The sequence below is a fragment of the Notamacropus eugenii genome, chromosome X (assembly GCF_028372415.1).
Source record: "Notamacropus eugenii isolate mMacEug1 chromosome X, mMacEug1.pri_v2, whole genome shotgun sequence".
Classification (NCBI taxonomy): domain Eukaryota; kingdom Metazoa; phylum Chordata; class Mammalia; order Diprotodontia; family Macropodidae; genus Notamacropus; species Notamacropus eugenii.
Genome location: NC_092879.1, coordinates 54,736,771 through 54,749,456, shown reverse-complemented (window position 1 = coordinate 54,749,456; position 12,686 = coordinate 54,736,771). Strand labels below are relative to the sequence as shown.

The following is a 12,686-nucleotide window of genomic DNA, read 5'->3' as shown; positions in this document are numbered from 1 at the left end:
CAGAGGACGTGGTTCAAATCCTTCATTATTACCTCCAAGACCCTGCACAAATCATTTCCTCCCCCTGAGCCTCAGTCTTCTCATTTTAGACTAAATGCTCTAAGATACCTACCAACTTATAAATGCTATGATTGTATGCATCCTGATGAAGTCTGATGTGAGGTGAGGGGTTTATGGGCTGCAACTGAGGCCATAGCTAGGGCTTCAAGGGGAGTAATTTATTCCAGAAATATTGGTTAAACTCCCAATTGCACAAAACAAAGTCCAAGGAAGTGAGGGGCAACATACAAATGTAGCAGATCTGTTGTTGGGTACTTCCTTACATTTCCCCATGGACTACATCTCCCAGAAGCCTTGGTACTACATAGTAATGTGAATCCAGGGAATTTCCCAGGGATCTTGTGGGTAATGAATGAATGAACTGACATCTCTTTGTGGTGAACTCTGAAGGTGAGGGTTATAGAGAGAGATGCAGGAGAACGGTGGCTGTAGGGAGGGTTTCTCTCTATACTTTGGCTTGCCTTGCTTCCTGGCAAGGGAAACTCCTGTTCCAATAGCAGAAAAAAACCTAGTAAGCCTGAGCAGCAGAGTAAGTGAAGTCCTTACCAGATGAGTGCATGGCATGAGGAACGGTGTGGAGAGGTGGGGGTGGGGGTGGGGGTGGAGGATGCAGGTTCCTGCTGGTTTGAGTGATGAGCAAGAATTACAGTGCTTACTGGGTCTGACTGTGACTGACTCAAACCCACCTCCTCCTTGCCTGTGGGACAGAAGCTATGTGCTCAAATGCCTGAACTTTCTGTTTATTTCATTTCACCCTGGAGCAAAAGCCAGCAAGATTAAAGGTCCCAGGTGGGAAGGGGATGAGGGGACAAATTTAAATGATTGCCATTGTTTAAATGTGCAAGGATCATTTTTATTATCTTTCATCAAATAAGATCAAATAGTTTAAGAAAGTTAAAGATTTAGTGGACAGAAGCTATTAATTAGCAACTTGAATGGAAGGAAAGACCTAGTGGGTGGGGGCCATGCCAAGAGACTTTGATTGGTGATTTTGATTCAATAGCCTTGCCTCTAGATCAAAATCAGAACATGAGTTAGCTCCAAAGGGAGCAGAGATAGTATGTGACAACTAGTTGTCTTGAGGATATTGATTAAATCATGCCATTGAACCTTTGGTTAATATTGCTACCACCCCTTGATGATCACGTAGACATCAAATGATACCCTGTCCCTGATCTTATAGAGCTTACAGTAGAATAAAGAGAAAAGACACTAATACCAGAAAACTATAATATGCATTACATGACAAGTACATGAGAGAAGCACATGTGATGGCCAAGGTAGAAGGTTGTTACCAACAAAAAGAATCCAGGAAGGCTGCACTATGGAGGTGGCATTTTAAAAGTTAGTGCAGACTCAAGGGTTCAAATGCAGATCATGCCACAGAAAGCTGGGAACTTAGGAACATCAAGGGGGCAGGAAGAAAAGGACAAAGAAGCAGGATACCGAGGTGATTAGCCCAATTCCAAAAGAACAAACCGACAGAGAAAACTAAAACAGTCCGGAAGGGAAGGCCAATGATGAAACCACACAAATCTAGGTCACCAAGCAAAAAAAGTTGGGGAGTACCAGTTTGGGGTACCATTTGATTAGCCACAGTACAAGCCTGCTACATGCATGTCTAAAAGGTCATATTACATGGGAGAGAAGCTAGAGTCCCAACATCATCAGTAGATAGATCCTTAGGTTCAGACAAGAAGAGAGATTTCCCATAAGTCCCATAGCAGTAAGTGGCTCTGATCCTTCCATCACTAATGGGATGCACCCTCTGCTACCTTCACGTTGGAACTCCCTTGGTTCTAGATGTCAATTCAATCTAATTCAGTTTTTAAAATATATAGGGAAAGGGAGTCCTGGTTAAAATGTGCAGGGGAATCTCTCAGGGCATCTATAAACACTTCCACCCCCATCTCCTTATTAAAAAGTCATTTTTATTTACTGTGTGACCCAGGGAAGATAACTTTAAACCCATTTTCCTCTGGTGTTCTCCCAGAGTCATTCTTGCAAGACGCAAGACAGCCTTTAAAAGCCATCTGCCTGACAAAGAAATCCTTCCCTCCCCCAATGAAATCTGCCATCCAACCCTACTCCCTCCAAGTCCTTTGTGTCAAGGGTGGAAGGGATTTTTCTGGCGTCGGACTATTTTGCAATTCAAGGAAAACTAGGGTTCCCTGAGAGACCAGCCAGGCAGATGTAATGACATGTTCCTGAAGCTAAAAAACAAAGGAAAGATGGTGGGCTGCAGAGGTCTTTACAGGGATTATCAGAATTAGGGGGAGGGGGCAACCTGACACCATTTTTGCTGCTGTCATTTGGGTGACCTCACTCTCCCAGCCAGAGTACAGCTGGTAAACTAATTTTCAAATTTCCCTGTGAAACTTGAAACTTTCTCACCCATTGAGACAGACACTGAGAATTTCCCTGAATTTAAGGCCCTCCCTTGGATTTCTGACCCAGGTACTAAAAAAATAAATAGTTTGTGGGAGAGATTGTTTGAGGTGGAGAAAGGCAACAACCCAGAAGGTAGGTAGTAAAAGGTTTATTATTCCCATTCTGCAGAAGAGGAAAGTGAGGCTCTGAGGGAAAACAACCTATCTGTAGTCACAGAGCTAATGAACGAGCTGGGAGGGAAAAGTATCCTTTTCATCATGTCACACTGCTCCTTAGAGGCTGCTATTTGGCTGGGCTGATGGACACATTTCATTCCCTGGAGTTCCCCATGAGGTTCTTTTTCTTGTTTGTATGTTTGTCTAGATCAGGGGTTCCTAACGCCAGCGCCTAGTACAGTGCCTGGCACATAGTAGGTACTTGGTTGGTCGGTTGTTCTCCTTTGTTCTCGGAGAGGACCAAAATGGCATCACTAAATTGGGGTCAAGGTATAGTGTTGCCCGACTGTGGCTTGAGTACAAATAATCTGGACAGTTGGGAATCATGAAAAAAAAATTTGGCCCCGACGTGACTCGAACACGCAACCTTCTGAACTGGAGTCAGACGCGCTACCGTTGCGCCACGAGGCCTTCGGACTACAAGGGCCCCTAAGAACATATTTCATGCATACTACGGTGCTTTCACGTGCCTTAGAATCCCTACAAGGTCTTTGTTTTTCCTGTTCATTCTCTTAGTTTCACTTGATGCGTTTAAAAACACCATTCTCAAAATGGGGCCTTAGGCTTCAGCACACTGCCCCAGGGGGCCACGACACACAAAGGGAAAGAACCCCAGCCCTATGGAGAGGATTTCTGTCCTCCTGGAAACTCTCTCCTAAGCTAACGGACAACCTCAGACAATTGCTTGGAGAGGGGGATTTGTCCCTCTTCCCTCGGCCATGTGTGTCTGAGGCAGGCCTTAAATACGGCCTCCTTCACTCTGGCTCTCTCTCTCTCTCTGTGTCTCTGTCTCTCTGTCTCTGAATCTGTCTGTCTGTCTCTCTCTCTCATTGTGTGTGTGCTGTGTGTGTGTCTCTGTCTGTCTCTCTGTCTCTCTCACAGAATTAGAGAAATTTAGATTTCATGCCTCCATTTTACAGAGGAAGGATTGCAGAGAGCTTTTATCACAAGTGATCAAGTAACATCCTTTTCAGGATGGGGGAGCCATGTGCATGTTTATAGACAGCAGGGAATGAGTCAATACGGAGAAATTGGAGAATAAGTGATAAGAGGGGAGGAATGACAAAGGAGGCAATCTGTTCTAGGAGACAAGAAGATCACTTGAGCAGGTAGAGAGGTTAGTCTTGATAAGATGTAAGGCTACCTCATCAGGTAAGATCGAGATGAAGGAGGAGAGAGTGTGGAAGGCAAATGAATGATAAAAGGTAGGAAGAGGGGAGAAGAGGGAGATCACAATGAATGGCTTCAGTTTTTTTCTTTAAAATAAGAGGAAAGGTTCTCAGCTGAGAGGGTAGGGGGAAAGTAGCCATGTAAGGACTGAAGAGGGATGAAAAGGTTTGGAAGAGCTGCTATGCAGAGTAGGATGCATCGTAAGATTGCCTAGCAGCAGTGAGAGCTCAGTTGAGGTTGTGTAACATCCTTTTATAGTGGACTCAGTCAGAATGGTTGCATGATTTTCTTCATCTTCATTGAGAAATATGTGGAGTGAAGGTGGCACATGTTGGAAGTAATACAAGGCTGAGGCTTGACTGGGCATAATCAGCAATATGATAAGGGGAGGGGTATGGATTTCAAAAGATGATTCCCATGTAGAGTTGAATAGGTTCACCAGGGGGTCAAAATGGGAACAAGAGGAAAGAGAGGCTAGTGAAGGGGAGATGGCCTGGGAGAGAACTGAGGGATCAACATATTGGAGATCATGGGTCCAATTGAAGAGTAGGGTTTTATAAAAGTAGGCATAGGGAGACATAGAAAGTCAATGGATTATGGTTGGATAAGGGTCTTTCAGAAATTCTTGAATGTGGAGGTGGTACCATCTTTGTATGTGGCTGAGTTGGGGTGGAGGAGGATTTCATGGGAAATGAGTAGGTTGAGGAACTGAGTGGTTTAGGTATTTTGAGGGAGAGTTAATATACATTAAAGTCTTCCTAGTATGTAAGCAAGAGTTGGAGAGGAGAGAAAGATTGTGAGCCATGTGCTGAACATGAGGAAGGAAAGGGGTGACTTGGAGGTCTACAGACAACATCTACCAGGATTTTCATTGAGTGGTAGATATGAATAGCATGAACCTCAAAGGAGAAAAGGTTACTAAGTGATAAAAGTAGGGGAATAACTTAGAAATGGAACTGGGGAACAAGAAGTATTTCAACTCCCTTGCTTTGACCAGTGAGTGGAGGAGAATGAGTGAAAGTGTAGCCAGTACTGGAAAGGGTGGCCAAGAGAGGCTGTGTCATCAGGGGGATCCAGATTTCAGTAATAGTTAGTAGATAGGAGGAGTGGGAGAGGAAAAGATTTAAGATGAAGTGAAGTTTGTTGCCTGTTGTTTGTATTTCCTTCTGGAAGAGGACCAATGACATTGGCAAGGTGATGTCTTGCAAGTGAATTGGATCTAAGTGAGGCAGGGCCCCACTCTCTCCTCCAGGGTCTTCTGAGTCCAGTGGCAAGTCAGGCCAACTGGAGATGACCCCAGTGAGGCAACCACTCCTCCTCACAGTTCCATGAGAGTAAGGGAGTTGGCAGCCGAAAGTTCACCTGAGACCTACTGAGGCCCACAGAGGCCTGGGCCCCTAGTCAGTCTGAGCTGGAGTGGGGTAGGAGTCCCCTTCTTATGCAGCAATCAGAAGAGGGGCTGCTGTCATGTCATCTCCCAGAGGTGATGGAACCTTCAGGATTTCCGAGGGTAATTCACACTGTGTGAGCTTTCCCAGTTGCCACCTGCACCCCCACCCCCACCCCCAGCTTGGAGCTCCTTCTGGACCTTAGCAGACTCAGGGGAATGATAAGCCTCCACCGAAGCTGGCCTTGGGAGCCTCGCGCTCCCAACAGCTCCCTTTTCTCCCCTATCTGGACTCCCGAGCCCCCAGGCTCCCAGGTGTAGACGCTGGGGCTCCCTCAGTAAGTATCTGAGCAGCCTCTTCACCCCAAGGCTCAGCCCCTGCAGGCTGTTGGCGCTGTCAGAGGAGACCCGAAGTGCACGTGCTGGGCGGCGGCGGGAGAGCATGGTTGGAAGGCTGGTGTGGAGACGTGAGCAACTGGCCAATGGTGGAGACGATTGGGGCGTGGGGGCGAGCATGCGAGGGGGGAGGCTATCTGTCAGCACCCCTGAAGTGCCTGCAGTCCTTCCTCTGTCAAATGAAGGCATGGGACGAGATGTAAATTTCTCTAATTCTATGGGAGGTGGGGGGCAGGAAGGGGGGGTGACAGAGACAGAGAAACAGAGAGAGAGAGAGACAGAGACAGACAGAAACAGAAAAAAAAATGACGTTGAGAATTCTAATGTGTCAAATCACCTAGTATGCCTTAAGTACATTCTTGGGAAGGCTTAGCTTCGAAAGACCCTGTGGCGCAAGGGTAGCGCTTCTGACTCCAAGTCAGGCGGTTGCGTGTTCGAGTCACGCCAGGGTCAAGCTTTTTTTCCCCAGTTTAACCGTTAATTTGGACAAATTGTACCCGAACCTCAATCGAGCAACACTGTACCTTGACCCTTGACGTCGTAATGTTATTTTGGTCCTCTTTGAAAACAAAGGAGAACCGAACAACCAAGTGCCTACTATGTGCCAGGCACTGTGTTAGATCCTGGCTTCAGGAACCCCTAATCTAGACCAAAAAAAAAAAAAAACCCAAAAAAAACTCAAGGGAACTCCAGAACTATGGATTCAGAAAGGGCACTAGATTTGCATTAATGGTTCTGTGTTCAAGTATAGGCTCTATTAATTACCTAGCTGTGTCATTTTGATCATCTTGATCACCTCTCTGATCCTCAGTTTCCTCCTCTTTAATGGAATGAAATGTGTCCATCAGCCCAGCCGAATAGCAGCCTCTAAGAAGCATATATGACATGGTGAAAGGAGCACTTTTCCCTCCCAGCTCGTTCATTAGCTCTGTGACTACAGATAGGTTGTTTCCCCTCAGAGCCTCACTTTCCTCTTCTGCAGAAAGGGAATAATAACCCTCTTCATGGCACTTCGGCGATGCAGATGAGCACCCAAGTAGGTGTTCTTCCCCATTGTATGTGTCCTGGACCCTTTGGCATGGACCCCTTTCTCAGAAGTGTTTTTAAATGTATAAGATGAAACACCTAGGATTACAAAGAAAACCATTAAAACACAATGATAAGAATACATTTTTAAAAATATTCATGGACTCTAATTTAGAGCCAGTTGTGACGTTTGCTATCATGTGAGGGAATTTGGAAAGACAAATTCTGTGGATCTGAGACAAATGGCAGGTAAAGTGTCATATTACCCATCTTGGCACATCATGGCATGGTTCTCAGGCACTCTCTGGATTCACCACATTTTAGCTTCCATGCCCTTCTCATGTGATACAATGGCAAGGGAACTGGCGCTGTAGCCAAAATACTTAGGCTCAAATACCGAATTTGTTACAGAAGAGTTGTATGGAATGAAGACATTAGACTAGATGACCTCTCAGGTACCTTTCAGGTCTAAACACTATTTTTGCAAGTCCCAGGAAGGGCTATTTATTACAGTCCCTTCTTGTTCTGTAGTCTAGAGCACTGAGGAAGGCCTTTTCCTCTTTGAGCCTTATATCCAACTCTTTAAATTGAGGTCAGAACTGCTGACTGAGAAACCACCTCCTTCATCCACTGTACCATTGCCCTCCTGGGATCTACCTGGGCTTTTGCCCTTGTCTTCCCTGGAAAGACTGAAATACCAGTGACCCCATATTTATATATCTACAGATAAACCTCCCTCCAACTTTTGATATTGAGGACCTTGTCGATCAACAAATAACCCTCTTTTGGTTGTGGCCTATGCCAAATGGGGTCATAAAAAGAATATGGATTCAGAAAGGGCACTGGATTCCCATTAATGGTTCTGGGTTCAAGTGTAGGCTCTATTAGTTACCTAGCTGTGTGATTTTGATCACTTGTCTGATCTTCAGTTTCCTCCTCTTTAAAATGAGGTCAGAGAGATGACACCAGTAGTCAAACTCAAATAGAAAAATGGGCCACTAAGCCCTTCATAAGGCTTTCTAAGGGCCACATATTGACTTTCAAGGCCATGTGTTAACATTATCTATGTTTTATTGTCTCTTTATTTATTTTGTTAAATATTAACCATTTACCTTTTAATCTGGGTCCCTTGGCAGTGTGTTTGACACTTTTAGACTAGATAACATGTAAGGTTTCTTCTAATTGTAAGTCCATGATCCTGTGAACCATCACAAAGGCTCTTTCTATAGCCCCAGCAGTTGGGATTAACACCTCTTGGAGTCTCTCTGTACTCATTTGTCAACCAGTTTTTCTTTGAACTTTTCACAACCTTACTCTTCTTCCCCACTATTTCCCAGCCTGGGAAGGTTGGGGGTGGAGGTGCTGAAGAAGGCCTGATACAAACGCTAGAATTCACAGTACACATTTCTTTGGTAAAGTTAATCTTTACCCTGTCCTTGGAAACCAGCCCTGAATTCCATGAAAAGACTGAAATACCAGTGACCCTATATTTATGTGTCTACAGGTAAACCTCCCTCCAACTTTTGCTACTGAGGACCTTACCAATCAACAAATATCTTCTTTTTGTTCTGGCCTATGCCAAATGGGGTCATGGAAAGAGCAACGGATTCAGAATTAGGGAGCCTGTGTGATCAGACCTGTCCTGTGTTGATCTGTTACTATCTGTTGTGACCCTGGGCAAGACCCTTAAGTTCTCAGCTTCCTCACTTGTATAGGGTTGGACCAGATAACATCTATGATCCCTTTTAGAGCCAAATTCCACGAACCTATGTACACAGACAGTGCATACAAGACATTTGAGGAGTAAGATGGCACTGACAAATGGCGGGATTTGATTCAGTTCAGTTTTTCATAGGAGGTAGTACCTGAGCTAACTGATGAAGAAAGCTAAAGGTTCTAAGTTATGAAGATGGGAGTGCATTCCAAATATGAAGGACAGTCTCACAAAGGTATTCCACACATACATCATCTATTTAGATCTTGGGCAAGAAAGGACCTTAGACATTATCTAGCCCCAATTCCCTCATTTTAGAAATGAGGAAACGATCAAAGAGATTAAATAACTTTCCCACGGTCCCAGAGCCAATAAATGTGAAAAACAGGATTTGGACTCAAGCCAAACAGGATTTGGACTCCAAGGTCCTGGAGACAAGCAACTCTTCCTTGAGTTTAGAGAAGAGTTGGCAGGCTGGTTGGCCGGAATATAGAATGGGCAAAGTGGAATGTTTGGCAAATTAAATTGGAGCTAGATTGTAGAGGCTCTCCAATTCCTACTGTGGAATTGATGTTTGACCCTAGAGGTAATAGGGAGCCACTGGAGGCTTTTGGGGTGGGGTAGGGATTGACATGGTTAGACTTGGGAAGATTATTTTGGCAGCTGTATGGAGGATGGATTGGAGAGGGGAGAGGTTTCAGGCAGGGCATGATACTTATATCTATTGTGGCTGAGAAGGGAGGAAAATGGTGAAAATTCCTCCTCCATGAAAGGGTGATAATTGTTTATCACCTTCAGAAATTATGGCCCCATTGGGAACTCCATTTCTGTCTGCATGCCTCCTTTATGGTATTTATTCATTTAGTACGTGCATTTGGCTAACAGTATTCACGTCTTGGAATTCTCTCAGACCGGTGCATCTCTTTGGGATTTCACAAAGCAAAATAAATAACCCTTGGGTCGAAATGGTTTAATCTTTTTTCCCTCTTCAAATTGAGACTAGTGTTGAGAATGGTGCCTCTAACCCATCAGACGTCTCTAATTTGGAAGCTTGCATTTCAGAACGCAGTGTTTTCATTAAGCAGTGTAGTTCACTCACTTTGGGGAGACAGACAGAAACAGAAACAAATTGACTCAATGGTTTGCATGCTTTGTGACAAAATTGCCTATTATTGAGAGTGTAAACGTTTTCAGAAAATGAGAGACAGTTGGAAAGACAGGGTGGAGGAGGATTTGCAGGCTAGGAAATGAAACCATACTTGCTTAGCATGATATGTCATGTATGAACAGCATCGCTGCTTCCTTAAACATATTAATAATTGAAGCTGACAGTTTTTAGAGCTTTACAGTTACAAAGTGCTCAACAGAGTGAGAACGAGCACTGGATTTAGAATCAGAAGACCTCGGTTTTTATCTTTGCCCAGTCACTTACTAGCTAGGCAAGCTTGGTCAAATGTCTTTCCTTCTCTAAACCTCAGTTTCCTCATCTGTAAAGTGGGGATGATAATCTCACAAGGTTGTGGGGAGAAAAGCACATGTTAACCCTTAATAATAATTAGTAACACCTGTCCTTTAATGGACTCTGCCCGAGATACGCCAGTGGCTGACTTTCTTTTGCTTCTAGAATCAAATACAAATACCTCTGGCATTTTAAAATCCTTCACAATCTGCCTCCAGATTCTTATACAGTTTCCCCTCATATGCTCTGCTACAGCCAAACTGACCAGCTTGTTGTCCTTCACACAAAGTGTTTCATCTCCCACCTCTATGTCTTTGCATAGGCTGTCCCTCATGCCTAGAATGCCCTTCCTCTTTACTACCACTTCATGAAATTCCTAGTTCCATTCAAGTCTCAAGTATCACTTCCTACATGAGTGAGGCCTTTCCTGATCTCCCCCAGCTCCTAGTACCACCTCTCGCCTTCCTCTTCCTCATATTTACTCTGTAAGAATTGTTGTATACATTTATACATGGACATGTTGTTGTCCCCAGTAGAATGTAAGCTTCTTGAAGTAGGGACTCTTCTGTTTTCGTCTTTGCATCTCTAGCTCTGAGCATGGTGACAAGCACATAATCCTGCCTCTGAAACTCCCTACCTGTATGATTTTGGCCATGTTTCTAAGCCTTAGTTTCTACATCTGTGAAATGAGGATAAAAACAATTAAACTCCCTGACTCACAGGATGGTTGAAAGTGCTTCGTAAATCCGATAGCTTTCTTTTGGTCCATTGTACCAGGCCCTGGGCATTGCTACAGAACCTAGAGTACCCTAATTAGTCTCTTTTATTTCTTTTTATATCACCTTAATCAAGTCAATAAAATCCACCACTTGCAAAGAGTAAATTTTAAAAAATGAAAACGATGGAAATGTGAGCTATAATAATATAAAATATTGTTATTATTGTTATATGTCATGAAAAATCAAGGATGGCCTCTATTGAGACCCCCCTCTGGTGAATATGGCAGACTGTGCCACTCTCTGGAGGACAGAGGAAAAGAGTCACACGGAATGGACAAGCATGAATGGTTTGAGATATGCAACATTGAAGGGACCATCCAGCTTGATGAGACCAAAGATCCATCTGAAAATGTGACTAGTATTGTTTTGAACCTTCATGGACAGAGGCTCCCCCAGCCATAGTTTTTATCTTTTGCTCACCTAAGAAGCTTCATTTACCATGAGAGCTTTATTGTCCTAACTTTCAGTAGGTCCCATGCATAGCGCCAGGAGGAACATTATATATACAACGGTAATAAGACTGGTTTGGCTGGTGACTGTCTCCCTATCTCTGAAACAGTGGCTTCTACAGGACAATTATAACTAAGGGTCAGGGCTGATTGTCTAACCTGACCTAGTCCTTTGACTCTACTATGAAGGTTAAAGGTACTTTTGTTGATACTTGGTAGATTCCTTGGCAGAAGTATTTGCAAAGTTGGGTGGGTACACTAGGATCTTCATATCCATAGCATTGGAAATCCTTTTCTTTCTGTTCATTTGTGTGAGTTGGATTAATCCCAAGGAGCTTGTCCATTGGGGTCCCAGTCTAAGGAGGATAGTCTCTTCTTTGTGTTTCCTCAATGGGCAGAAGTCTTGGGTCTAGACTCCATTTGTCTGCTTCTCTCTGTCACGAGAAAGGACATGTTGGGGCAACTAGGTGGCCCAATGCATAGAGCACTGTAGTCTTGGAGTCCAGAGAACCTGAATTCAAATCAGGGCTCAGATATTCACTAGTTGTGTAACTGTGCAAGTCACTTAACCCTTTTAGCCTCCAAAAAAAAGGAGCATGTTAACTTGGAATCATGTAAGACCTCTGTTCAAGTCCTAGCTCTACTACTGCACTTCATAGAATCTCAGTTTCCTCATCTGTAAAATGAGGGGAATACTTGTACTGCCTGTCAGTCATGAAGATAGTGATTTATAAATTTTAAAGCACTATGGGAGAGAGAGCCTATAGTAAGAAAGAGTAAGGGTGTGGTGGTGATATTAGTAGGGGAAGTTGCTGCTGATATTAACAACCCACATTTATATAGCTCTCTGAAGTTTGAAAAATATTTTATTTCATTAGATTCTTACCACAGCTCTGTGAGGAAGGCATTATAGGTACTATGCCACTTTTACAGATGGGGAGACTGATGCTCAGAGACGTTAAGCAACCTTCCCCTGGTCACACAGCTAAGAAGTGTCTGAGATAGGACTTGAACTCAAGTCTATCACATTGTCCTAGAATGCCCATACTGCCTCTCACCCTCTTGCTCTGGTTTTACCCAGAGTAAGTTGGCTTGCTTCTTACCGAAGGTGCCCCATATTAGTGCCTTGTAAATACAATCTGTCCCACACAGCTCAGAAGTCCTGGGACAGAGCTCCTGACTCCAAATCCAGAGCTCCTTCCACTAGATCACATTTGCCTCCTCTCTTCATCTTTAATTACCTGCATTCCCCCAATGCCTCATTCTGACTGCTTTGATTCAGAAGGGACACAGTCACCCCCTTCCCACATTCTGGGTAAATGCCAAACTGCAGATCACATAGTGGAATCAAAATATGTGGCCCCACTTTGGAGCTTCAAACTTGAGCAAAGAACTAGTGACAGGGGAATTGCTTTTAGGACCTCAGCTCCCAATGAAGCGGTAGAAAGAAATAACTTCTCATAAGAAACTGGAATCAGAAAGGGCCTTCATCTAAATCCCTTCATTTTATTGGTGAGGTGACTGGCTCTGAGAGTGACAGTGACTTGATCAAGGTCATACAGCAAGATCTCAGCAAAGCTGGGACTAGAGTCCAGCCTTTTGATCCTCAGGCCAGTGATGATGCAGTCCTGGAGCTGCAA

The 12,686-nt window shown here is 44.0% G+C and overlaps 2 non-coding genes across 2 annotated transcripts; one reads left to right on the top strand and one right to left on the bottom strand.

The window, feature by feature from the left end:
• Positions 1 to 3,005: 3,005 nt before the first annotated feature.
• TRNAW-CCA (transfer RNA tryptophan (anticodon CCA)) lies at positions 3,006 to 3,077 on the bottom strand. Its single transcript has one exon. It is a non-coding gene; the product is annotated as a tRNA-Trp (tRNA).
• Positions 3,078 to 6,000: 2,923 nt separating this feature from the next.
• On the top strand, positions 6,001 to 6,072 carry TRNAW-CCA (transfer RNA tryptophan (anticodon CCA)). Its single transcript has one exon. It is a non-coding gene; the product is annotated as a tRNA-Trp (tRNA).
• The last annotated feature ends 6,614 nt before the right edge of the window (positions 6,073 to 12,686 follow it).